Here is a 26,036-nt window from a genome sequence, read left to right on the forward strand (position 1 = left end):
AAAGGGGGCGGAAGTGCAGCAGTAAGTGCTGGTGAGGGGCGGAAGTGGAGGCGGGACAGATTCTCCACCACTGTCACTCAGCAGCGGAGCGGTGATATTATTAAATAATAACACAGATAAATAGTAAAGATATTGGTGCTGAAATTTAGCTCCCCAATATAGATACACACATATATATCTATATATGATAGATATATATATGCAACCAGCAGTGATAGAGGAATAGGGTGCGGGGGGGAAAGACTGATGTTAACATACTGGCCTATGTTTTCATACTCCGAATCAGAATCAATATATGTAATGTAATGAACATGAACAAACATAACTATAGGCCCATTTGGATCAATTTGCCCCAGGCCCTTAATCTGGCCCTGGCAGCAGCAATCAACAAAGGAAGCAAAACATTGAGGAATATTGGGAAACCGGCAGACTATAAGTCAGAGACCATCATTTTGAAGCTGTATAGTGCCCTGGTGAGACTGCACCTGGAGCACTGCAATTTGTTCTAATCACAGAAGCACGTAGGAAAGGCCCGGAAAGTGGTGTGGTAAAAGATTGGAAGAGAACCGAGCGCTGTGCTGCTATGCAGCAGGGGTCTGGTGCTGCAGACCAGGGGGGGGCATGAGCATGAACAAACATGATCATGATTATAAAATGATGAGGAGCCTGGATAGAGTGACTAGGAAGGACCTACTTCCTTTAGCAAAGAGATCAATAACCAGGGGACATAGATTTAAAATAATTGCTAGAAGGATTGAAGAGGAGTTGAGGAGAATTTTTTCACCCAGAGGGTGAGGAACTCATTGCCTGAAAGGATGGTAGAGGCAGAAACCCTCATTGCTTTTTAAAAAGTACTTGGTTATGCACTTGAAGTGCTGTAATCTATAGGGCTACGGACCAAGAGTTGGAAAGTGAAATTAGTCTGGAAAGCTCGTTTTCGGCTGGCACAGACACAATGGGCTGAATGGCCTCCTCCTGTGCCGTACATTTCTCGCTTTCTTTGATTGTATGACAACACAGCCACCGTGCCAGCCGGCACTGCACAAATTCGGTAGGATCATTTCAACAGCTTGCAGCGAGTTGAAATCCTGTGTCAGGCTATCCATACAATGTGAGCAGAGAAAGTCAAAGTGAGATGCATACAAAAAGGAGTGAAAGACACATCGAGATTTGGGGCGAGAAATTGTATGAATTGCATACCAAGGCAATGGGAAACATATGAGATGCTTGAAGAAGGAGGGAGATAGAAAGAATAACTACAACAGTCGGAGACAACAAAAAGCTACAGCTATGCCAAGAAAAGAAGTGAGGAAGAAATGAATTTACAATCTATATTAATGACTTGGATGAAGGGACCAAGTGTAATGTAGCCAAGTTTGCTGATGATACAAAGATGGGTGGGAAAGCAAATAGTGAGGAGGACACACAAAATCTGCAAAGGGTTATAGACAGGCTAAGTGAGTGGGCAAACATTTGTCAGATGAAGTATAATGTGGGAAAATGTGAGGTTATCCACTTTGGCAGAAATAATAGAAAAGTAAATTATAATTTAAATGGAGAAAAATTGCAATGTGCTGAAGTAAGAGACCTGGGGGTCCTTGTGCGTGAAACACAAAATGTTGGTATGCAGGTAGGTACAGCAAGTAATCAGGAAGGTAAATGGAATGTTGGCCTTTATTGCAAGGGGGATAGAGTGTAAAAGCAGAGAAGCCCTGCTACAACTGTACAGAGTATTGGTCAGGCCACACCTGGAGTATTGTGTACAGTTTTGGTCTCCGTATTTAAGAAAGGATATACTTGCACTGGAGGCTGTTCAGAGAAGGTTCACTCGGTTGATTCCAGAGATGAGGGAGTTGACTTATGAATATAGGTTGAGCAGGTTGAGCCTATACACATTGGAATTCAGACAAATGAGACGTGATCTTATAAGGTAATGAGGGGGTTCGACAAGGTGGATGCAGAGAAGATATTTCCACTCATAGGGGAAACTAAAACTAGGGGACATAGTCTTAGAATAAGGGGCCGCACATTTAAAACTGAGATGAGGAGAAATTTCTTCTCTCAGAAGGTTGTAAATCCAGGGAATTCTCTGCCCCAGAGAGCTGTGGAGGCTGGGTCATTGAATATATTTAAGACGGGGATAGACACATTTTTGAGCAATAAGGAAGTAAAGGTTTATGGGGAGCGGACAGGGAAGTGGAGCTGAGTCCATGATCAGATCAGCCATGATCTTATTGAATGGCGGAGCAGGCTCGAGGGGCCAACTGGCCTACTCCTGCTCCTATTTCTTTTGTTCTTATATTCTTATGAAGGACTTTACTATGAATTACATTGAAGTGCAGTCATTGTGGTTGGGGAAGCAAATATGGCAGCCATTTTACACACAACATACTTCTCTAAATGCCAGTGAGATGAAATACAAGTTAATTTATTTCTTGTTATATATGTAAACTTGTATTTACTCTGTACAGCCACCAGAGGGCTTATCCCCTGGAGTCCCAAGGGATCCCATAATCCCTTGGGAGCACAGGTCTTTAAGGAGGCCTTCACAGGTTGGAGAGGCACTCCGGAGACCTTCAATAAAAGACTAAGGTCACACATTACTTTGAACTCACAGTATTCAGTCTGACTCTTTCTCCACATGTAACATTTCTGTTATTGGTTGAGGAAAGATTATTGGCAAGAACACTCCAGGAAAGGGTTGATGACAAAGAGAGAGAAAAGCAGAAATAATTTGACAATGCAAAACAAGCAGAAATATTTTAGTCTGAGCAACATCATGGATGATGAATCAGTATAATAGCATTTTATAAGGTGTATTGTGGGACTTTTTTGCTCTTTGAAGCATATCATCTGAAAATTCCTTGACATTGTATATCTCTGGGAAGTGAAATGAGTACCACTTAACACATAAGAGAATTGACAAGCACCAGAAGACTTCCTGAACAAATGGTGACAAAAACATCACCTCATCTTTGCTACTGCCAGGCTTTAAAAAAAAACTGAGAATAATTTTTAACCAAAGCAGCAGAATGAAGCAGCATTATCCTTGTTTTTAAGAGAACAGTTTAATGGTATTTCTCAGAGAGTTGAGGATGTCCTCGCATACTGAATAGATAAATTTGGTACTGATTGTTCGGGAGTAAAAGAACGAGTTCATAAGGTATTCATGATGTCTTATTAAAAAATGACTTGTAGTATATCAAATAGTGATTCACTTAGCGGTGAGAGTCTGGATACGAGAAAAAAACGTAGATATCCTAAGGTCACATGATGACAGTTCTGACAGTGACTGAAAACAGTAAGTTTTAATACAATTTTATTTATTTTTAATCCTTCTTATAGTAATTACCCTTATTAAAATATGAATTATTATTTCAAACACTGACACCAAATGCCGCATTTATAGACATTTGAATCTTTCAAGTTTAATCCCTATAGCTAACCTGTAGAAAAGTGATGGAGATGTTTAAAGATCACACCTACGTAAAGATCACACTGTTACTGTTTACCAGCTATGCTGAGGCAAACTGTCATGATCTTGCAGTATAAAGATTGAAATGTTTAAAGTTCAGGCTCTGCGTCCGAGGAGGTCTTTAATGTGGTCACAGGTTCCATTTGTTTTGCTTCGCTGGTTCATAATGATTGAGGAGAAGCCTTGGGCTTTATTTCAAATGAACCCTCTATTTACAGCATGAGCCCTGTTGGTTCACACAGTCTCCCCAGGTCCCCACAGCGCAGTCTATACAAAGTCCCCAAAGTAAATTCCAGCCCTCATTCTTAATTTCTGCCAATGGACATTATGTTGCTTAGTGGTGAGTCACTGAACTGGTCTCAATTTTTAGCTCTAAAATCTGATATATAATGCAATAAATCGAAAGGCTTCTTAAAATTCAAAGACAAACCTTGCAGCAAAATAAAATCCAGTTTCACTGACCCGATTTCCATTGCTCCACCATTGCCGGCCGTGCCTTCAGCTGCCTAGGCCCTAAGCGATGTAATTTCATCCCTAAACCTCTCCACCTCTCTACCTCTCTTGACTTCTTTAAGACGCTCTTTAAAGCCTACCTCTTTAACCAAGCACCTGTCTTGATATCTCCTTTTGTGGCTTGGGGACAAACTGTGTTTGATAACCACCTTGGGATGTTTTACTACTTTAAAGGTGCTATATAAATGCAAGTTTCTGTTGCTGTGGAATTGAAATGGTAAATAATTTGTCTTAATTTCTCTCATGCACTTGACAACATAGTTAACTTTTGTTACATTTATAGTGAGGCAGCATTAAACATCCTAATTCTATGGTTGTATTTACATTACATGTGTAGTGTTGGTGAAAATGGTTTCATTTTACACCAATGCTGAGTCTGACCTGACTCTGGAGTAACACGGAGTGAGATTCCCTCTTCCAGGGAGTTGCACAGTGTTCACTCTGGGATCAGGTTGGGCCCTGACTCCAAATTTACACTACAATTTTAGTATCATTGCAAACCCAGAGCACTTGATACTAACGCTGTTCTCGTAATGTAAATGCAGCCATGATTTAACCACCATTTGGTGATTTTCATCATGGTGCCTGCTGGGAAGAGTCCTTGGTGCATTTGCCCACCTGTTAATGTGCAGGCATCTTCCAAAAGCATCATCGTTCCCGATAAAAGTTAGTAAATTAAACATCTGTGGAGAGGACAGCTGCTACTAACATGCTTTGTGTTGTTTGTGTTTCAGATTGCCAGTATTTGCAGCTTTTTGTTTTTTGACTTGAATTAAACAGATTTGTTCAAAAATGTTTTAAGTCTATGGGTGTAGTATATAACAGAGCAACTCACTTTTATTACTGTATTTATATTCACCTTTTGCGCTAACCATAAGTCACTAGAACTGAAATTCATTGCTATTGAGGGAATTAATATAATTTTCTCGTGGAAATATGAGTCCTATTATATTGTCATTCATTACTCTATTGCTAGAAGATATTTTATTGGAAAATCAAGAAATGCACTTATATCTCACAAGTGACCATGGTCCAATATTTAAGTTGATTAAAAAATAAATTATTTGAGTCTAAAGAGGAATAAGCTTGCTTAAATCACTGAGAAGACATGTCAGATATTTATTTTTTAAATACATAAAAGTATATATATAATATTATATATATATAATATATATATAATATATATATGTATATATAATATATATATGTGTGTGTATGTATGTATAGAAAGAACTCTCATTTATATAGCATCTTTCACAATCTCAGGACATCCAAAATCACATTACGACAATGAAGTAAGTTCGGAGTGTAGTAATTGTTGTAACGTAGGAAATGCGGCAGCTGTTTTGTGCACAGCAAGGTCCCACAAACAGCAATGACCAGGTAATCTGTTTTAATGATGTTGGTTGAAGAATAAAGATTAGCCAGGATGTTGGGGAGAACCCCGTTGCTCTTCGCATCTTGCTGTGCGCCTAAGAAGGTAAACAGGGCCTCAGTTTAACATCTCATCCGAAAGAGGGCACTTCTGACAGTGCAGCACTCCCTCAGTACTGCACTGAACTGTCAGCTTGGATTATGTGCTCAGGTTTCTGGACTGGGATATATATAAAAACTATATCACGCACTAAAAGCAAAGCGGACAGCAATAACATGGGAGGACAATGGAGTGCAAGGTAGCATAAGTGGGAGAGGAAGGCAAGCTATCTGAGATGAAGGGATACATCCTGAGCACTAGAAAATGAAAAGTTTAAAAGAGTCAAGCATGTTTTTCAATCAGTGGCTGGTACGACTCTCACGAGCATTGTTGATGATAAAAGTTCTTTGCCTGCTCTTGGACCTGTGAACATCCAGTTCCCACCCCGAAGCCTGTACATTGGAGTTCTTCAGCTGCTCTCAGACCTGTGTTCATGTCACTTGCACTTCCCAACATCTGCACCCACTCTTGCACCAGTCAGTGTCCCACTACTGCTCCTACATTACAACAGTGACTACACTCCAAAAGTACTTCATTGGCAGTAAAGTGCTTTGAGAGGTCCGGTGGTCGTGAAAGGCGCTACATAAACCCAAGTCTTTATTTTCTTTCTTTATTTCAGGCCAGATTTTTCCTGCACTGTTTGGGCCTCCCTGGAATGGTGATCGTTGTCTCAGTGCTTCAGGTTCTAATTATTTCGTAATGTTTTGGTGGAGGATTATTTATCCTATTGTATACAGTATTGCTGTACTTCTGTGAGGTGATATTCTTTTTATTTTATATGGTATAGAGGTGTGTTTTGGGTTGAGATTTATCTTATTTTTTAATATGATTTGTGTTTGTGTGTAGGGTGTGCTTATTGTTATTTGTACAATGTTTGTGTGTGGGGGAGATATTTGTCTTATTTTTACTCTATCGTAACAGGCACTTGTATTTACAGTCTGAAGTTTATATAGGCAGTTTCTATTATATTTATGGCAAATATAGAAAAATATGGACAGAAAGTATGACTTAAAAATGGAGACTAAATGATATCTCGGCACCATAGTCCAATTCTCACCTGCTTTCTAACTCCACTTCACCTGAAGATTATAATTGCTTATGACTCCCTGTTATATATGACTAGTCGACCTGTGGTATTGCACAACAAGGAATGAAGACCCTGTTCTCATGGCCGACACAAGACTCCCAAAGCAAACACTCTACTTGGAACTTCTACATGGCAAGCAAGCCCCAGGTGGGCAGAGGAAATGTTTCAAGGACACCCTCAAAGCCTCCTTGATAAAGTGTAACATCCCCACCAACACCTGGGAATCCCTGGCCAAAGACCGCCCGAAGTGGAGGAAGAGCATCCAGGAAGGGCACTGAGCACCTCGAGTCTCATCGCCGAGAGCATGCAGAAGACCAGCGCAGGCAGCGGAAGGAGCGTGCGGCAAACCAGACTCCCCACCCACCCTGTCCTTCAACGACTGTCTGTCCCACCTGTGACAAAGACTGTAATTCCCGTATCGGACTGTATCGTCACCTGAGAACTCACATTTAGAGTGGAAGCAAGTCTTCCTTGATTTCGAGGGACTGCCTATGATGATGATTGCACAACAGAGAATGAAGACCAAGTATAGGGCTCAAATTTTCCCAGTTATCTGTGTCGTTTTTTGGCGTGTGCCTTTTATTTGGAGTAAACTGCAATCTTCAAGTTTCCCCAAAGTTTCTGCACCAGCATAACTCAGTTACGATTTTTTTAGGTTAGGATTTTTTGCATCGCAGGGGACGTAACCTGATGTCTGCGCCACTTTTTCACATTTAAGCAAGTTTGGCCAAATTACATTTTTCCTACGATGGCACATGTGACCACTCCCAAAAAACCTTCTGGGCAATTAAAAAAAAACTCGCGCACATCAAAAAATTGGTGCAGAAAGACGCCATTGTTTTTATGCAAAGTTTTGAAGGGAGTCAAGAAGGCAAAGAATATGTATCATGAAACTTAAATTTTTCAAAGTCAAAAGGGAGAAAATGGAAGTCTAATGCAATTCTTTAATTTTTGATTTTTTAAAGTGCCACGCCACCACGGAACATCTCCTCACCGGGCTTGAGGGTCCGGGCGTGGGAGAATCGCTCCCACGCCCGGAAACAGGAGCTCTGGTCTCAGCTTCAAAAGAAGCCTGGGAGAGGGGAGAGGTAGGGTGGAAGCCGAAGTGAGGGGATTAGAACCCTTAGGCTATAAGGCAGCTTCAAAAGAAGCCCGGGGGGTGGGCGGGGGGGAGTGGAGGTGGAAGGCGAGCACCTGTGTCCGGGCAAGGGAGCGATTCTGCTGGCTGAACCTCGAGCCCAGTGAGGAGACATTCAGTGGTGGGGTGGTACTTTGGAAAAAAAATCTAAAATTTAGTTTGTTTCTTCATTGAATGCCGAGCTTCCGATTCTAAGCGAGCCTTTTGCGCATGTGCGGACCAGGGTGTGGTCCATCCACTTGGGCATCCACCTTGAGGAGAGAGAGAGGAAAGAAGGTGTGAGTGCTTTGTCCTGCTGTTTTGAGCTTCTTGCAATGCTACAATTAAATTATGGGGGCAATATTGACAATGCCGTACTTCGTGCAAGCCTTCTGCATGTTGTGCTACAGAGGAGAAGATTGATTAGACATCATCACCTGAGGAACCTCAGCGCACATAGGATGATGGGCAGGTGGCCTTACCCACATTGATATATCGAGACAGGCGTTCATATCTGCACCTGAGTCATGCAGACTGTGTGAGAAGGCTGTGTTTCCGCAAATCTGTGAGTTAATAAAAGCAGACCTGCACCCTAGAACCATCAGGAGGACTGCTTTGCCAATTGAAGTAACAGTTTCACTTTCACTTTGTGATTCTGGATCATTCCAGGCCACAACTGGAGATGTGTGCACCATTTCTCAACATGCAACACATATCTGCATTCGGCAGGTGACTGCTGCACTATATGCCCGGAGGAATGACTTCATAAAGTTCCCCATGACCGCCCAGGCAATGTGTGACAGGGCTGTGGGCTTCTCCAGGATTGCTGGCTTCCCAAAGGTACAGGGCTGCATTGATTGTACCTACAGTGCCTTGAGAGCACCTTTGGAGGAGTTCAAGATGTACAGGAACAGAAAAGGCTTCCACTCCGTGAACATGCAGCTCGTCTGTAATGATATGCATCGCATCATGATAGTTGATGTGAGGTACCCTGGGAGCACCCATGATGCATTCATCCTAGGCGAGAGCGCTATATCTACCATGTTTCAGCAGCAGCCAGAAGGGCAGAGTAGGCTGCTGGGGGACAAAGAGCCTTGTCACCTGGCTCATGACGCCCCTACGCATAACCCAGATAGAAGCTGACCAAGAATACAACATGTCGCACATTGCGATGCGCAGCATAATAGAGAGGACCATTGGCATCTTGAAACAGCGTTTCTGATGCCGAGACCATTCTGGAGGCTGCTTGCAATACTCCCCTGAGATTGTTGGTCAGTTCACTATTATGTGCTGCATACTGCATAACTTAGCCATCATGAGGCAGCAGCAACTGGTAATAGAAGACCCACCTGAGATGAGAGTGGCTGATGATGATGAGGAGGAAGATGCAGATGACGAGGAGGAGGAGGATGAGGAAGCCATGCAACTATTTGAACCCGGAACTGACGGCGGAGGAGGGCGGGCCATCATGCCCCTTTAATGATTGCTCGAGCCTTGCGCCAGCAGTTCATCCTGAATGCTTTGCTGCCTGAAAGCTTACGGGTAACTAATCAAAATGGACCATGTTTTCTGTTTGGACTTGTTCCGTAATGTTCTGTTGTGTTAATGCAACAAATAATGGAAATGATTCTTCCTTCATTCAAAAAGTTGTCTTAATAATGGAACAAATAATGTAAATTATTAATTTTAAATATAATTATAATTTTAACTTTATTATTGAAAAGTTTAACACTTGTTTGTACGTAACTTAACTTTAATAAAAATATTCTTGTATAAAACTTTTACAGTTTTCAGTTAAGATCACTTACAAACTTTAAGATCACTTAAAAACTTTTAAACTTGTAAGTTTACATCACTTACAAAAACTTTTTAATTTGAGAACAGTTACAACCGTACCAACAATAATAATAACAACAACAATAACAACAACAGCAGCAAAGAAAGACTGCGCCTATCTCTCCTCCACCTTAATCTAAGATCGGCCATTACGTGGGGTCTAGGTGACTCCACCCCTGCCCGCAGGCGGTGGCGCAGCGTTTCTCGGGGGGTTTGTACCAAGCTTATTCTTTCGAGCATCTTGGGTAATGAGCGCATCTTGATGGGGGGGTGTGTGCAGGCGGTAATGTGGAAGTCCCAGCTGGTCTTGGGATTGGAGTGGGAGTGGCAGTTGATTCTGTCAATGGCTACGGTGCCTGGGTGTGTTCCCTTATTGCTGCAGCTAACTCCGACATTCCCTCCCTCATGTGCCCTGACAGCATCTCAGCTACCTGCGACATTCCCTCCTTCAAGTCCACCAACAGTGTATCAGCTACCTGCAACATTCCATCCTAATGTGCCCGGACAGTGTTCCCATTTCTCGTGAGAGTGTTGATACTTCTTCCGACAGTCCCGATACCTCATCACCCACCCCACTGATGGTATCCAGGAGTGATTGCGCAAGGTCAGTGCTCTCCACACTCATTGCCATTATCTGAACCACATCTGTTACATCCTGCACCCCAGGAGAGCACTGTCGAGCTCTCCTTCCCCTCCTCACCCTGGGTATGGCTCGCTGCATCCCACTGGGACCCGCAGCCTCGGATTGTGTGAAACCATGGAATGCCCCAACACTCGTTCTACTCGGGAAAGGGGCTGGCACCTCAATGGGTGGCACCAGCACCTCCTCCAGAGTGAGTATGTGGGGGCTTCATCCTCCCCCTCCCCCCCCCCTCCCATGCTCTTGGTCTGGAAGGTGGGATTGGAAGATGTTCGCCTCTTCAGGCTCATCCGCGTCTGAAAAATCTTCTGTATTGGCTTCAGCCTAGTCAGGGTTGGCCTCAAGTTCTGAAAAACAGAACAGAACAGACAAATTGTTAACAGCAGAGGAGGGGGCAGGGTGGCATAGGTAGGTACACACAGTGCAGGCAGCAGGCTCATTTGAAGAACCACGATGAATGATAGCACATTGCATTAACCGAAACGTAGCTGACGGAGATATCCCCAGGAACCGAAGCATGGCTAGCCCGTGCAGTACTTAACATTTAGCAAAGCCAGACTGTGGAATTTGCAGGCCTTACCCTCTCCCTCGAGTGTGCGCCCAGCTTGTGCAGTGGTGGTTGTTTTTCTCCAGGCAGGACCCATCAAAGCAGCGACCCTCTCTTCCAAGTGTGTCAGTGGCTGCAGATTTGCCAGGCCTCCTCCTGTTTGAGTTCTTTCCCTTTAGTTGTGTGCCACCTTCCTCTGCAAAGATGAAAACATAACTTTTTAGAGAGGGTGTCTTTCTGCTGGGTGGGACAGATGGTCACATTTACAATTGCAATTCCAGTGAATAAATGTAAATATTATTTACACTAACTACTTAAGGAAGGTCCTGCGACTTCCTTTTTCACTGGCCTCCAGACCTCGGGGTGATCACCATTGCACAGTAATCTTGTGCAAGTTGGTTGCAGCGTTTCTTCATTTCTTTTGGTGAAACTTTTATGTGACCTCTGCTGGTGTCCAGCTTGTGCCATCTGGCCTCAGTTACAGTAACTAGTGCCTCCACTTCCTCTTGTGAGAAATTCTTGGTCCTTGAGTCGCATTGCATAATGTCGCTCCGATTTTTTTTCCCACTGAGTATTAATGTTCTCACACAGTTCTCTCACACAACTGGCTCTTTAAAAATGGCCGAATGCAAATCGGAAGGTGTACTTGGCATGCACGCCCATAGCAATCACGTAAAATGTCATTTTTTTTTTGCGCATGCGCAGAAGGGGGCATCCTTTTTTCAGTGCAGACATTAGGCTCCACCCCCCTTCTGAAGCTAAAGGAAGCCAATTTCAAAAATTAGAACGGGGAAACTTTCATGTTATTTCTTTGGCGTAGTCGAGCCTCCAAAAAAAGGAGTAACTCTTGAAATATGCCAAAAGACGGCATTGGGGAAAATTGAGCCCATAGTCTTTGGTCAAAGGGGTGCTTGCGGAGTGGGGAGATACTGTGCAGAAATAGCTCAATCCCCATTTTAAAGGCAGCTATTCTTACCTTATTGTTATAGAGTACTTTTACAAACACAGGGCAATTTTTGAAGTAGAGTTAGTTGTAAGGAGCTTTTCTGTGGTAGACGCTGAAATGTTGGGCGACGCAAAACTGAGACACTGGAGCAGCATCACTGGCAGAAAGGTGTAATTACATAAGAACATAATGTTGTATATGCTGACTAAGTGTGTAGTCACTGTGAGATTGGATAAGATGGAGACTTGTTTACCTGATGTACTGTCAATAAGGTTCACACCGTGTACATACATGCTGGCACCACTAGAGGGTGCAACTTGTGGAGACCGGGGGTTTCCTGCACTGGAGGCAGGGCCCTGTATAAAAGGCTGCACACCATGGTTGCACAGCACTCTGGAGTTTGGAATAAAGGACCAAGGTCACCACAGTTCAAGTACAACACATTGCTTTGTGGAGTCATTCATAAGTACATTATAGACATAACACATAAGAACATAAGAAATAGGAGCAGGAGTAGGCCATACGGCCCCTCAAGCCTATTCTGCCATTCAGTAAGATCATGGCTAACCTGATCATGGACTCAGCTCCACTTCCCCGCCCGCCCCCCATAACCACTTATTCCCTTATCGTTTAAGAAACTGTCTATTTCTGTCTTAAATTTATTCAATGTCCCAGCTTTCACAGCTTTCTGAGGCAACGAATTCCACAGATTTACATCCCTCTGAGATGCACTCATCTCAGTTTTAAATGGGCGGCCCCTTATTCTCGGATCATGCCCTCTAGTTCTAGTCTTCCCCATCAGTGGAAACATCCTCTCTGCATCCACCTTATCAAGCTCCCTCATAATCTTATACGTTTCGATAAGATCACCTCTCATTCTTCTGAATTCCAATGAGTAAAGGCCCAACCTACTCAACCTTTCCTCAAAAGTCAACCCCCTCATCTCCGAAATCAACCTAGTGAACCTTCTCTGAACTGCCTCCAAAGCAAGTATATCCTTTCGTAAATATGGAAACCAAAACAGTATGCAGTATTCCAGGTGTGGCCTCACCAATACCCTGCTTTTATACTCCATCCCCTTTGCAATAAAGGCCAAGATTCCATTGGCTTTCCTGATCACTTGCTGTACCTGCATACTATTCTTTTGTGTTTCATGCACAGGTACCCACAGGTCCCATTGTACTGCAGCACTTTGCAATCTTTCTTCATTTAAATAATAACTTGCTCTTTGATTTTTTTTCTGCCAAAGTGCATGAACTAACACTTTCCAACATTATACTCCATCTGTCAAATTTTTGCCCACTCACTTAGCATGTCTATGTCCTTTTGCAGATTTTTTGTGTCCTCCTCACACATTGCTTTTCCTCCCATCTTTGTATCATCAGTAAACTTGGCTACGTTACACTCAGTCCCTTCTTCCAAATCGTTAATAGTTGGGGTCGCAGCACTGATCCCTGCGGCACCCCACTAGTTACTGATTGCCAACCAGAGAATGAACCATTTATCCCGATTCTGTTTTCTGTTAGTTAGCCAATCCTCTATTCATGCTAATATATTATCCACAACCCCTGGGCAGTAACCTTTTATGTGGCACCTTGTCAAATGCCTTCTGGAAGTCCAAATATACCACATCCATTCGTTCCCCTTTATCCACCCTGTTGATTACGGTCTAACAGTTCACATTGCTGGTTGCCATTATTAACGCAGATATCGGAATTTATAATGGAACAAATTGACACAAAAAATCTGCACAGATAATTGCTTTTTAATATATTAATAGGTACATTTATACACATAGTGCTTTTCTTAAAATTTCAAAGCATTTTGTATTAAATTCATTGGGCCCAAGTTTCGAGCTGCGCCTAAAACGGCGCAGTCCCGACCTGGACGCCCGTTTTTCGCGCCACAAAGTGCGCCTAAAAAAACCCTCCAGATTCTCCACCGCCCTGCAGGTCCTCTGGCCCTTGGCGCAGCGCAGCAGGAGCTGTAGGGGGCGGAGCCAGGTCCCTGCGCTGAAAAAAGTGCCGGGACCTCTGCACATGCGCGCTACAGTGGGCACGCAAGTGCAGTAGCTCCAGGCGCCCGAAACTGTGTGGGAGGGGCCCGAAGCACACAATCCCTAGCCCTGGCCGAATGGCCTCACTGGGGCTGCGTGAATAAGGCTCCTCCCACGGCCAGCTCCTGCTTCCTCCCGACCCGACTCGACTCCCGCTTCCCGCCTCCGGACCGGACCCGACACCCGCTCCGCCCCCCCCGCCACCCCGTCCACGGACCGGACCCGACACCCACTCCCCCACCCCACCCCCGGACCGGACCCGACACCCGCTTCCCCCCCCCCGCCCCCGCCCCCGGACTGGATCCGACCTGACCTCCCTCCCCCTGACCTGACCTCCCTCTCCCTCCCTCCCACCACCCCTCCGACCCGACCCAACGCCACCTACCTGTAAATCTGGTGCTGGGGACGGGCCCTGCCCGAAGTCTCGGACCCGGCCCATTCAGCCTCCCTCCCCCTTCTCCTTCCCCCCCACCCCCCCAATCTCCTTCCCCCCCAATCTCCTTCCCCCCCCTCAATCTCCTTCCCCCCCAATCTCCTTCCCCCCCAATCTCCTTCCCCCCCCTCAATCTCCTTCCCCCCCAATCTCCTTCTCCCCTAATCTCCTTCTCCCCCCATCTCCTCTCTCCCCCCCATCTCCTCTCTCCCCCCCATCTCCTCTCTCCCCCCCATATGCTTTCCCCCCATCTCCTTTCTCCCCCTTCTCCCCTTTATCCACTTCTCCCCCCTCCCCCTTCTCCCCCTCTCCCCTTCTTCCCCCCCTCCCCCTTCTCCCCTATCCCTCCCCCTTATCCCTCCCCCTTCTCCCCCATCCCTCCCCCTTCTCCCCCCTCCCCCTTCTCCCCATCCCTCCCCCTTCTCCCCCTTCCCTCCCTCTGCTCCCCCCCTCTCTCCCTCTACCCCCCTCCTCCCCCTCCCCTCGCTGTCAGAAACACAGACACTGACAGACAGAGAATGAGAGACACACAGACAGACAGAGAGATAGAGACACTGACAGAGACACACTGAGGGGGGCATCCCAGCACGCTGTTGGAGGGCTCCCGGTGCTGCAGTTGGTAAGTAGAAAATGTTTTATTTATTGATATTTTAAAAAAAAATTATTTCTTATTAATTTTTTTTGATTGATTTATTGGTTGATTTATTGATGTATTTATCATTTATTATTGATGATGGCTCTTTATTTGTAAAACTGAAGTGTTTAATGTTTGTAAACTTCCCTTTAAACCCCCCCCACCATTCCCTACGCCTGATTTGTAACCTACGCCTGATTTTCTAAAGTGTAGACAAGGTTTTTTCGAACGTACAAAAATCTTCACTTACTCCATTTTAAGTTAGTTTGGAGTAAGTTTTCACTCAAAAAACTTTGAAATCAGGCGTAAGTGGCCGGACACGCCCCCTTTTGAAAAAAAAATTCTGTTCCAAAGTGAAACTGTTCTAACTGACTAGAACTGGAGCAAACTAAATGTGGAGAATTCCGATTTCTAAGATACTCCGTTCTACACCAGTTGCTCCTAAAAATCAGGAGCAAATCATGTGGAAACTTGGGGCCATTACTCTGAAGCAGAGTGACTGTATTGTGTAGACAGTCATTTTGCACACATGAAGATTTCACAATTAACAACTAGTTAGACAGTCCCTTTGTAAATGGTCTTATGCCATTCTTAACATCTATCTAAACTAGCTGAATGACAGAACCTTGACCAACTCAGAACTACCTCCACCCTGTAATAGTGTCAGATTACATCACATGCTCAAATCCTGGAGCGGGCATGAGACGCTCAATCTTTTGACGCATAGGTAGAAGTGCTACCTATTGTGTTCCAAACACAGATGAGACTGCACACAGGGAGGTTAAAGTAACAGTGACCTCAGTCTTTATTGAGACACTCCAGAGTGAGGAACAGGCCTTAGGGGCCGGCTTATATACAGTGCTCCGAAGGGATGCTGGGATCCCTTGGGACTTCAGGGGATGCGCTCCCTGATGGCGGAACATGAGAGTGCATGCATTACAGATCCATAACATCACTCCCCCCCCAAAGTCAAAGAGAAAATTATTTACAAGGTGAGGCGGTCGGGAGCCTTTCTTTCCCTGGTGGATCGACTCGGTACAAATAGCTTTTCTGGTGTGTTGGCTGTGCCCTCGCTGTGCTGGTGTGTTGTTGGCCCTGCAGGGCTGCTGGGTGAACCTGGCCTTGCTGGGCTGTTGGGCATGATGGGTTCGATTTCCTGGTCCGGCGTGGTGTCGCTGATCCTTTGGGTGTGTGTTGTGGGCTCGAAAAAGGTGGTGTCTGCTGTGGGTTGTTCAGGGCAGTCTGTGAACCGCAGCCTCGTTTGGTCCAGGTGCTTTCTGCAAATTTTTCCATTGTCTAGTTTGCTACTCCCTTCTTTAGCTATCACCGTGTCCGCGATCCACTTGGGACCATGTCCATAGTTTAGCACATACACAGGGTCATTCAGATCAATTTCCTGTGACACAGTGGCGCGACCATCGTTTACATTTTGTTGCTGCCGCCTGCTCTCTACCTGATCATGCAGGTTGGGGTGAACCAGCGAGAGTCTGGTTTTAAGTATCCTTTTCATGAGTAGCTCAGCCGGGGGCACCCCTGTGAGTGAGTGGGGTCTCTTGCGGTAGCTGAGCAGTACTCGGGACAGGCGGGTTTGGAGTGAGCCTTCTGTGACTCGTTTAAGGCTGTGTTTGATTGTTTGTACTGCCCGCTCTGCCTGCCCATTGGAGGCTGGTTTAAACGGGGCCGAGGTGACATGTTTGATCCCATTACAGGTCATGAATTCTTTAAATTCGGCACTGGTGAAACGTGGCCCGTTGTCACTGACCAGTATGTCAGGCAGGCCGTGGGTGGCAAACATGGCCCTCAGGTCTTCAATGGTGGCAGTGGCGGTGCTTCCTGACATTATTTCACATTCAATCCATTTTGAAAAAGCATCCACCACCACCAGGAACATTTTACCAAGAAACGGGCCCGCATAGTTGACATAGATCCTCGACCATGGTCTAGAGGGCCATGACAACAAACTTAGTGGTGCCTCTCTGGGTGCGTTGCTCAACTGAGCACACACGCTGCATTGCCGTACGCAGGACTCTAAGTCAGAGTCGATACAGGGCCACCACACGTGGGATCTGGCTATCGCTTTCATCATTACTTTACCCGGGTAGGTGCTGTGGAGATCCGAGATGAACGTCTCCCTGCCCTTTTTGGGTAGCACATCGTAGTTACCCCACAACAGGCAGCCTGCCTGAATGGACAGCTCATCCTTTCGCCACTGGAATGGTTTGATTAGCTCTTGCATTTCAACGGGGATGCTGGCCCAGCTCCCATGCAGTACACAGTTTTTTACTAGGGACAGCAGAGGATCTTGGCCGGTCCAAGTCCTAATCTGGCGGGCCGTGACAGGTGATTTATCATTTTCAAACGCTTCCACGACCATCAACAAGTCTGCAGGCTGCGCCATTTCCACGCCCGTGGTGGGCAATGGTAGCCGACTGAGAGCATCCGCACAGTTCTCGGTGCCTGGCCTGTGGCGGATGGTATAGTTATACGCTGATAGCGTGAGTGACCACTTTTGTATGCGGGCTGAGGCATTAGTATTTATCCCCTTGTTTTCAGCAAACAGGGATATGAGGGGCTTGTGATTGATTTCCAGCTCAAATTTGAGGCCAAACAGATACTGATGCATTTTCTTTACCCCGCACAAACACGCTAATGCTTCTTTCTCAATCATGCTGTAGGCTCTCTCGGCTCCTGGAGGCATAGGCGACAGGCTGCAACTTCCCCGCAACGTTAGCTTGTTGTAATACACACCTGACTCCATACAACGATGCATCACATGCTAGCACGAGTCTTTTACACAGGTTATACAATACAAGCAGCTTGTTGGAGCATAAAATGTTTCTGGCTTTCTCAAAAGCAATTACTTGTTTTTTTCCCCCATATCCAGTTCTTACCTTTACGCAATAACACATGTAGGGGGCTCTAAGAGGGTGCTTAACCCCGGTAGGAAGTTTCCAAAATAGTTGAGGAGTCCCAGGAATGACCGCAGCTCCGTGACATTCTGTGGCCTGGGCGCGTTCCTGATAGCCTCTGTCTTGGTGTCTGTGGGCCGAATGCCATCCGCTGTGATCTTTCTCCCCAAAAACTACACTTCTGTTGCCATGAAGACGCATTTCGACTTCTTCAGCCTCAGCCCTACGCAGGAGGACCTCCTCCAGGTTTTGTAGGTGCTCGACAGTGTCCCGACCTGTGACCAATATGTCGTCCTGAAAAACCACCGTGCGTGGTACCAACTTGAGTAGGCTCTCCATGTTTCTCTGGAAGATTGCTGCAGCTGACCGAATTCCAAACGGGTATCTGTTGTAGATGAACAGTCTCTTGTGCGTGTTGATGCAGGTGAGGCCCTTCGAAGACTCCTCCAGCTCCTGCGTCATGTAGGACGAAATCAGGTCGAGCTTGGTGAACGTCTAGCCTCCTGCCAGCGTCGCAAATAAGTCGTCTGCCTTAAGTAGCAGGTATTGGTCCTGTAGTGAGAAACGATTAATAGTTACTTTATAATCGCCGCAAATCCTGACCGTGCCATCACTTTTGAGTACTGGAACAATTGGGCTGGCCCACTCGCTGAATTCCACTGGGGAGATGATGCCCTCGCGTTGCAGCCTGTCCAGCTCAATTTCCACTCTCTGCCTCATCATGTGAGGTACTGCTCGCGCCTTATGGTGAATGGGTTGTGCCTCTGGGACCAAGTGGATTCGCACCTTCGCCCCAGAAAGGTTTCCAATGCCTGGCTCAAAAATGGAAGGAAATTTGTTAAGAACCTGGGTATATGAGGTCTCATCGACATGTGATAGCGCTCGGATGACATCCCAGTTCCAGTAGATTTTGCCCAGCCAGCTCCTTCCGAGCAGTGTGGGGTCATCGCCCGGGACAATCCAGAGTGGCAGTTCGTGCACCGTGACCTCGTAAGTGACCTTGACCATGGCGCTGCCCAGGACAGTGATAAACTCTTTGGTGTATGTTCTCAGTTTCGTGTGGATGGGGCTCAGGGCTGGTCTGAGTGCCTTGTTGCACCACAGTCTCTAAAACATCTTTTTACTCATGATGGATTGGCTAGCGCCAGTGTCCAGTTCCATGGCTACGGGTAAGCCATTCAATTTTACATTTAGCATTATAGGTGAACATTTCATCGAAAATGTGTGCACCCCATGTACTTCAACATCTGCCTCCTCTCTCCTGAGGTTCAAAATTGCTTTGATCCACCATGGACCGATCTTCCTCTGCCACATGGTGGTTAACAGGTTTTGCAGAGCTTGCAGCTCGTCTGCAAGCTCATTGGAGGTGCCCTATTGTTCCACAGCTCTTGCAAACATACCCTTTGAAGCAGCATGAATAGGTTGAATGGAAGTCTCCACAACGCTAACAAACTGTGAATTGCCTTGCATTCATTCTTTGTTGCGGACTCTGAGTCATCTGGGTCACCTGAGGCCTGCGGCAGTTGCAGACTCGTGGTTTCTGCCCTGTACATTTCTGCTCGCAAACACAGTTTCAGTTAATTTATGAACATTGCTAGCATTTGTGTACTGAGGATTTGTCTGGTGTTATCACTGGTGGACATAGACGCCTGTGCTATCGCAATGGCCTTACTGAGGGTTGGTGTCTCTACAGTCAAAAGTTTTCATAGGATGGTCACGTGGCCAATGCCCAGTACAAAAAAGTCTCTGAGCATTTGCTCCAAGTAGCCATCAAACTCACATTGTCCTGCAAGTCGCCTTAGCTCGGCGACGTAGCTCGCCACTTCCTGATCTTCAGATCGCTGGCACATGTAGAACCGATACCTCGTATTAGCACGCTCTCCCTCAGGTTAAGATGCTCCCGAACCAGTGTACACAGCTCCTCATATGACTTATCTGTGGGTTTCACCGGAGCCAGAAGATTCTTCATGAGGCTGTAGGTCGGTGCCCCGCAGAACGTGAGGAGGACCGCTCTCCTTTTTGCAGCGCTTCCTTCTCCGTCCAGCTAGTTGGCTACAAAGTAATGGTCTAGCCGTTCAACATAGGCTTCCCAGTCCTCACCCTCCGTGAACTTCACCAGGATGCCCACAGTTTGCTGCATCTTTGCGTTGGATTCGTATACTCGTCGCCAGTTATTGTATTCCTTACACAGATGAGACCGCACACAGGGAGGTTAAAGTAACAGTGACCTCAGTCTTTATTAAGACACTCCAGAGTGAGGAACAGGCCTTAGGGGCCGGCTTATATACAGTGCTCCCAAGGGATGCTGGGATCCCTTGGGAATTTAGGGGATATGCTTCCTGGTGGCGGAACATGCTTTACAGATATACAACACAGCTTACTGAGACAAACTGATACTCTGCTGCACGTCGCTAGTTATTTTGTATATTAGTTATTTATTGGGAAGGAGGTAACACATAGATGGCATTTAGTGGGATGGGATTGGCAGAAAATTGATCGCAAAACTTTCCTGCAAACAGCCATAATTCCTATAATTGCACAAATATAGAGAGCCGAACTTAAATATAGGAATACATTGATATTACATTCACCCAGAAAGTAAACTTGGGACAAAGCAGAGACATTGGTTCAAATTTGATTGCTTTATTGAATTCAGTCTGTGGTGTTTCCTCTAAGAACAGCTCACATTCATATTGGTAGAGCATGAAATGTGTTTGAGTGCAGTATGTAAATGGTTGAAATCGCTGTGGGCATTTACTGAGAAAAGGAAATTTAACATCTCCTCACCGATTTAACACTGGGTCTGGGATTAGTTGTCACAGCTAATAAAATCAACTTTTGAAGAGTGACATGTCTTTATCTAATAAGAAATGAGGTTCTATAAAATGCATGAAATTTGTTGACTATGATGTATGTGACAGATGACTTAAAAAAACGTCATACTCTTATAGTTCATCAGCATCCAATTCGTAACATTTATTTTAAATAATGTTTGATTTTCATACATCACTCAAGCGTAAATAAACAAATGCAGCAAGTTAAGCTGGACAATGTGGTAAAATTTACTTCCCAAGAAATGTATTTACTACTAATAAACTGCCTATGACTTTGCCCATGCTCAATTGATAAATATAAGTTTTTATGTGACTTCAGAAGCTCACTCCATGGCGCCAACTAGTGACCAAAACCTGAAACTACATCATGACAATTGACCTGGCAAAATTGAATGGGAATGTTGATGTGACCAGTCACAATGCTAATCGTTTGACAGAAAAGTATGACTAAATATTCATGGCAACAGGAAGTACGATTTGTGTGCAGGAAATGTGTGCCCTAAATAAGATTATTCATGATATATACAGGGAAATAAATATCTTCCCCTTTTTTGTGTTTCCCAGCCTGATGAGTCACAATGGATTAAGGTGTTGAATTGTCCTACTCAGTTTCAACACACACTTGCTCATTTGGAGGTATTGTCTTCTCTGACCCAACCCAACCTTACTTTCTTGTTGTGTATTTCCCTCTTTTCAATGTCACAATGCACTTCAACCTGATATCTGGGGGTAGGAAATAAAATGCTGGCTGTTTATACGAGACCTTTCTAAATGTGAGTGTATGTAGTTCAATGAGTAATTCTGCAATTGTAATATTTTCTACACATCTGGAAAACATTCAGCATTTTGCTGCAAACAGCCATCAGTAGTATTACTGTAATTGTACAGTTATAGATAGCGGCAGTGAAATGTAGAGATTCAGCCATTATATTGATGTTCAACACTATGGCCTCAATTTTCCCCAACTATTTGTGCCACTTTTTTTAGCTTGCATTGGTTTTTTTGGAGTAAATTAAAATCTCCAAGTTTCCCCAAAGTTTCCGTGCTAGCATGATTCACTTAGGTAGGATTTTTTTGGGGCAAGATTTTTTTTTTACCTCATTGGGGGCATATCCTGCCACCCACGACAATTCTGGCCATTTAAGCAAGTTTGGCCAGCTCCAATTTACTCCAATTTTTTTTAGGACGGCGTATGTGACCACTCAAATCGGCGCAGGTCAGAAAATCAGCATAGCAGATCGAAAGAGAGAGAGAGAGAGAGAGACACACACATCGGGAGGCCTTTCAGTCAGGGTTAGGAGCGGGGGGGGGAGGTGGGATAGTCTTTTGGCATAAACACTTTAATAATTTAATAATGGAATGCTGCTGTGAGCTGGACAGAATGTGTTGTATGTTTCACAATCCAGCCTCAGCCCGCAGTGTGTCCCTCAATACCCTGGCAACCCGATCTTTTTGGCGCAGATCTTAGGCTCCACCCCCAAAGCTAAAGGACAGGCTAGACGGCACCAAAATCAACAATTCAAATGGGGAAAGTTGGATGATTTTGTTTTTCCGTAGTTGGGCCCAAAAAAAACAGGCGTAACTCATCAAGTATGCCAAAAAAAAATTTGGGGAAAATTGAGCCCTCTAAGAGTAAATGTGGTACATACAGGTTACATTAAACAGAACTGAGAACAGATTCAATGGGAGGAACTTTATATGAGCTTCCCCTGTCTCTATTAATGCAGAATTTTGAGTATCAATCATATGGCATTTATCACTGTAAAATTGGCTGTCATTTAGTATGCTGTAATTACAAATTCTATGCATTTTGGGACCGTATGATATAATAGTCTGACACCATTATGAATGCGTTCATAGATATTCCTGGTCCCAACACAAATTGGTATTCAAAGAACCTATGGAAAGGTTTGTTCAATGCTATGGTACAATATTCTGGCTTGTCTCGATCAGTTTCAACTTCTAAACATGGCCACTGATTGATACTGGATATTGCCAATGTGTGTCAACCATACCATCATTATTAGGATCAAGCTAACCATTTAACTTGTTGCGGTATACAGCAAGCAGTGTAAGATACAGATTGGCAGTATTTATGTTACTACTGGAAAATCTCTGAGCAAAAAAAAATTCATGTAACCAGCAGTTATATCACTGCATACACTTATTGCCAAGAGCGGAATGTAGCCCTATCTGTAGAGCTCACATGTTACTGCAGGGTATCATATAGGGTTCAAAATTCCTGTTTACATGCCCAATGACATCCAAGTAATCTGCAGTCACGTAAAAATAAAATGTGCCTCTGTCTGGGGCAGTTTGAAAGGGAAAGCTTCAGCCATCTAATTGTATTGTCAATAATAATTCCTGGTTAAATCAGTATACTAGATGGTGGAAAAAATTCTAAAATTGCTGTGGTCTCTATGCCAAAAAGAGAAGGTAGTGAGGACTAAAAGCAGGAAGCCAAATTGATCTTGTGAATAGCACCAAAGTGTTCAGGATGTATTTATTTTTAGTCAAATTTATTTTAGAAAGGAATAGACATCTAACTTTCTACCCATGGGCAGATCATTTCAAAATCTACTTGTTATATGGACAGGTATAAAATGATTTGAATTCCTTACTCTGACTGCATGTATGCGTGATAAATATATACAACTGGATGTCTCCTTCCACTGCAGATTGATAACACAACTGTAAAATATTGCAGCTGATTAATGAACAGCAATAATAGTTTATTGATCAGTGCACCACTATGACTGAAGACGCCTGTTGCATGCAAAGAATCAAGTAAAATGACCCTGTTCCATTTAGTCATCTTAAAACTGAGTCCATCTGTATTCCTCCTGGCTTTAGAGTCTTCCAGACTCTCTTTCTTGCTAATACAAAAGCAAAATACTGCCGATGCTGGAATCTGAAATACAAACAGAAAATACTGGAAATCTCAGCGGGTCAGAACTGACGGAGTGTCACCGGCCTGAAACGTTAGCTTTGTTTCTCTCTCCACAGATGCTGCCTGGCCCACTGAGATTTCCAGCATTTTCTGTTTTTATCTCTTTTTTTGCTGTTGCGTTGCAAAAATACAACATCCATTTCCAAAACAAAGCAAAGCCTGTACGATTAATTACAACAGATGCAAACCTTTCGAAACAGCTTATCTGTAACAGAAAATGCTTCTACTGAGGATTTGCATTACTGCAGTGTTCTATTAAAAACAACATAGGAAATTTATTGTCAGTTGGAGTCCAGCTGTTGGCAAGAGTGTGAAACCTCAGAACTTGAAATGCCAATTGGTACCAAAAGGTAAAATGAAGTGCATGATAGTACCATCTGATTTCATGTCGGGGTGGAGAAATATTGCAATCTATATAATGAAGAATCTTACAAATAGCATGTCACACATTAGAACTTCAGGCTTAATGGTAAAAAAAAAATCAAATGTCATGTATTTCTAACTGGCTCAATAAAGAACTTACTCATTGCATAAAATATAGATCAAGAAAGATCCTGCAGAAAAGCAACCAGTTTCAACATTACAATTTGAAGCAATCACATCATTCACTTTATTTAAAATTTTTGGGTCTGCCATCTTGTTCTGAGTGTGAGACAGATTCACCATGGGAGTTGTAGTCTTTGCTCTTATGGAACTAGAATGCCCAGAATGCACCATGAACATTGGCAGTAAAGCATTCTTTAAATGAGCCAGACATTTATGTGTGTTAGAGACAGATACTATGAGTTGTGATTTTGCCTCTGCTGCTGTGGAATGGCAGTATCCAGACTGAACCATGACAACTTAGGTAACATGACAACCTAGGTAACATGACAATACCAGGCAGAAAATGTATTAATATTATTATTGAGGGACAAGTAATTGAAAACAAATCTTTAAAAATGTCAAAAGATTTGATGAGATTCAATATTCTATATAATTTAAGCTGTTAGATAAAAATACCGAGCTAAATGTGTTGTTTGGGATGATGTTTTCCGTAACACTGTGGGGGACCTATATTTACACTAGACTGGAGAAGAATGTTTAAGGTGCTTTGATGCTGAAATAGAGTGCAGCTGGAGTCAGTCCATCTGATCCAGTGCATGGCAATATCTTGGGCATTCCAGGCTTCAAGGTGGGATGGAAGCTCTTTGGTACAATACTGCATAAATAACAGTTTCAGCAGGAATAACTCTACTGTGGAAAGTAAGGGGAAAATACATCTTGCATGCAAATAAGGGTTTTGGCAGGAAAGAGGAAAGGATAAGCAAATAAATAAAATAACTTGCACCTTAAGCAAATTCTGCAAATCCACTGTACAACGTAAGACAAAAAAAAATCTGTATATTGTATTGTGTAAATAACACAAAATAAGAGATCTTAGGAAAGGAAGAACAAAGGTAGTTGCATAAGCAGGTTTTCTAAACTTTCAGTTAAATAATATTGCAGATGTATCTGTGAAGCTTGCATCTTTCAGAATCTGTGACGTATGTATTGTTTTTACCTTGTGTGCCATGTGATATATTATTTCACTAAATTTAATGTATTACAACAATGAGCAAGCTACTGTCATAGTTAGACTGCAGTTGTACCAAGATCAGTATCACTAAAGAAAGAAGGGCAGAACTTGCATTTCTATAGTGCCTTTCATGATCTTAGGACTTCCCAGAGTGCTTGGCAGCAGTGCATTCACTGTTTTAATGTAGGCAAACATGGCAACCAACTTGCACACAGCAAGATCCCATGAACGTGAATGAGATAAAATGATCAGCTAAACTTTTCTTGTGATGTCAGTTGAGAGATAAATGATGGCCAAGACACCTGAAGAACTCTTTGAAAATGCAATAGGATCCTGAGAGGGTAGAGTGGGCCTCGGTTAACATCTGATTTTAAAGAACTCCCTCAGTACTGCAGTGAAGTGCCAGCTTACATTATGTGCTCAAGTCACAGGAGTGGGGTTTGAAGCCACGACCTTCTAACTCAGCCGAGAGTGCTACCACTGACCCAAGAATAACGCAGCATTCCAAGTCTTAAACTACCCATCAGTAATGCCATGAGAGATCCACTAGTAATAAATATATCCGTTTGTTCAAAATAAAAACTAAGTTTTATAAATTTGACACCTTGGAGGAACATAGCAATGATATGACTATGCAATACAAATGCTCTTACTTTTAGGACTTCTGGAAGAATAGGACCCTTTACATAGAAGATGAACTAGTTATACACAACTTGTGCTTTTTGCTTAGACGAAAAGAAGTATCTGTGACAAAGATGGGAAATATAGGCTGGTGAGGCATTCAGTATGATGATTCATTGCATTAACAACCTGCATGACCCCATTCATTACTGTTATACTGACTCTGCAGGACTCGCACAGGCAGAGATCAGAGAATTCAAAATGCAATCAATCACCAACAGTCCTGGGGCTCTGTGCAAACACTATTACCCTGGGAGTTTGGGGGGTGGGGGTGCGGGAGAGAAAGACCATTTTACCTAAGTAAAAATTGGGGCTGTCATCAACCCAGTAACAATAACCATGATAT

This window comes from Pristiophorus japonicus, chromosome 16 (genome assembly GCF_044704955.1).
Source record: "Pristiophorus japonicus isolate sPriJap1 chromosome 16, sPriJap1.hap1, whole genome shotgun sequence".
Classification (NCBI taxonomy): Eukaryota; Metazoa; Chordata; class Chondrichthyes; family Pristiophoridae; genus Pristiophorus; species Pristiophorus japonicus.